A 3147-nucleotide genomic window follows, 5' to 3' on the forward strand; every position below is an offset into this window, starting at 1 on the left:
ATTTGATCATGATGCATAGAGCTTAGGCCCCCTCATGGAAACCTTACCTAAGTAGGCCATTCAACCACCTCAGTAGCTTGGTGCACAAAAGTACTTATTGCACTCAATAATAAACTCAACAAGACACCAACTAATAATGGTCAGAACAATGTGTGTGCATGTATACATGCACACATTATTCTTAACATTACCTAGACGTGAATTTTTCATTTACCAAACTAACCCCTACATAATATAAAACCTACCTTAGTAAAGAAAACAAATATAAAACCAATCTTGGTAGAAAAAATAATTAAATGACATATTTAATTAATGACATTGAGATCTCTTCTTTCTAATTTAAATTATTGAATCATTTTGTACCTTCTAACATTCTTTTCAAATTTATTATTACCTTTAAAATGAAAGTGGTATGCTTATTTTTTTACTCTTCCATATCATCATTTTAGAATTATCATAGAGAGTTTCTTTTATAAAACTTCTCATGATTATCATAGAAAATTGTTTTTATAGCACTTTTTTGAATACTAGTATATCCATTTTAAAGAAAAATAAATCCTAACATTATATATACATAATTTACCATTTATAATATATCTATTGTTATATATCTTTCTACCAACATCAATATAACCATTACACTTCGTTGGGGTTGAATTCTATCCATAGAAAATTCAAACACAAACCCTAGCCATACATTATTTCAACCAATTTCTAATGTAAATGAGAAAAAAAAAAGAATCAAAAGCATGGCCTTTGCAGAAAATGTGCGATTGGAAGCTTTGGAAGCCATAAACCCCGAAAACCCTATCTTGCGATTCTTGAAAATGAAGAGGATGAAGATGTTATTGGAGAAGAATGTAGAGTAGTGGTAATCTATGGTGATTCAAAAGTGGCATGAGTGTTGCTTAGTACTGTACACATTGCAATATTGTGGGAAAGATGAGGGAGAAATCGTAACCACAACTGATGGAAGGTTGCAATCGATAATAGGTGTGGGACTTGTGGTCTGTGTATTTGATGAGTACGAACTCAACCAACTCCCCAAAATTTTTTCACCTATCATGTTAGGCATTTGATCACCATCTCCTCCATTCTTAAGAATGTGTAGCCCTTTGTGACCATCTACTAGTTTGGAGCTATGGGCATTGTCCACATTTCAAAAATAGTAAACTACCAAACCCTAAGGGAGTGGCTTGAATAAAGAGGTTATATTTTTAATACTTCTTTTGATACAAAGATGATACTTTGCTTGATCTCCATATCTAAGGAAAAGTGCTTCATGCTAATAATTTTGAATGTCTGTGTGAGAAATTAAAGGGAGCATATAATTCGCTACTGTTCCTAATTGAGGATATGCTAGTGGTTATGCGGGATCCACACAAATTTAGGCCCTCGATATGAATAGGAGAAGTAACAGGGCTATGGTATTTCCCTCTAAGACATGTGCATTGGATATGATAGAAGTGAATCGAGGGAAGGTAGTGGTTGTTGATGGGGAGGACATTAGTTATCATACTTTTTGCCACACCAGGAGTGCAAGGCCTCTATTTTTCAGCACATTTTTTTTTTCTGCCCAACTTATTGGTGTTTGGACATTTAGTGTATCAATCAAGATACACCTTTTGGATAGATGTAGGAAATATGAGGTTCCTATCGATTGTGATGTTGTGATTGATGTCCCAAACTCAGCTATTATGGCTATACTTGGCTACTCATCATGGATCAATGTGCCTTTCCAATAGGCCATCATTAGGTGGGTTTGTATTTAGACTTCTACTCTTGTACATTTATTTGTTTGGAGAAGAGGGGTACTCAATCTTGCAATATGTATATTAGAGAGATTTAAGAAGTGAGTTTTGTTTTGAAATCACTTGGTTACATAGGAAGGTTGCTCCACCCTCCCAAATCAGAAGGTTGAGTCCTCCCAGCTTGTGTTAAAATAAAAGTTGTCAAACAGGGTATGGCCATCCATCATAACATTAATGAAGTAAGTTTTTTAAAAGATATTATACTTGAAATTGCCCTAGTAGACATGTATGTAAAGTGTGGAAGTAGACATAAAAAATGAGAATTATTTTTGACAGAATGAAAAAAAGGAAGGTGGTTTCATCGATTGTCATGACTTCAGGGTATGTACAAACTAGAATTGTTGTAAATACTTTCAAAACTTTTAAGAAAATGCAAATGATAGTTGTAAAGTCAAATTCTAAAACCTTCAACATCATTCCTATCTGTGCCAATATCAAAGCTATGGAACAGGTTATGAACAACCATAAAAGCATAATGAAAGGAGGTTTTTTGTCATGCATTGTAGTTTTAAATGCTCTAGTAGGCATTTATGAAAAATTTAGAAGCATATAAAAGGCATATGAAATATTTAACAAAATGGTTGAAAGAAGTTTCCTATCATGGATTGCAGCAACTATAAGATACACACAATAGATATTTTGAAAAATATATTTGAGCTTGCCAACTTGGCCTTGCCAAGACTTCTTAAAAACAAGGCATATTTCAATGTTTGGATGTTTGAGGATTTTTCATTTTATTATTTATCTGTTCTTTGCTCTAGGGTATTATTGGGGCCTATGATTTTAAATGATGATATTGTTAAAACAATGCAGTTGCAAAATAACTGCTCTTATTGAATTGTTTTTTAAACATTGATGTTACATATTTTTTATTTGGTGATTAAGAAGTGCCAACAACATGGTTACTAATATTAGTTTAGTATCACAGATTCATAGTTTATAAGGAAAATTGTGTTCTTATTTTGAAACTAGCAAATAATTTTTTTAGAAGGTAGACCTAGGAAACATATCTTTTCATATTTTTTGATCTCACATGTATAATGGGAGATCATATGCAAATTTAAGTTGTTTTATTTGATTATTTGCCATTTCTTGACATGTATGAGAAAGTGTGGTGACATTGCAATAAAATGTCCTTTGGTATGCAAATGACATTAGTATCTGGATGATTAATATCCTTTCTGATGTTGAATCATGAAACATGACAGTTTGTTCTGCACACAGCTAGACTTGAGGATATATGTATTGAAAATCATATCCAGTCTTCAACATTAGTTGAGATGTGCACTTCTATACTATGTTTTAATGCATGTAAATGTTAAATTAGACAGGCTTC

General features: G+C 32.6%; 1 pseudogene; it reads left to right on the top strand.

Moving 5' to 3' along the window:
- The first annotated feature begins 749 nt into the window (after positions 1-749).
- Positions 750-1772, top strand: LOC149571167 (amidophosphoribosyltransferase 1, chloroplastic pseudogene; annotated as a pseudogene).
- Positions 1773-3147: the final 1375 nt, after the last annotated feature.

The sequence above is a fragment of the Cupressus sempervirens genome, chromosome 2, assembly GCF_028749045.1.
Source record: "Cupressus sempervirens isolate cs-2001-9-10 chromosome 2, ASM2874904v1, whole genome shotgun sequence".
In the NCBI taxonomy this organism is placed as follows: Eukaryota; Viridiplantae; Streptophyta; class Pinopsida; order Cupressales; family Cupressaceae; genus Cupressus; species Cupressus sempervirens.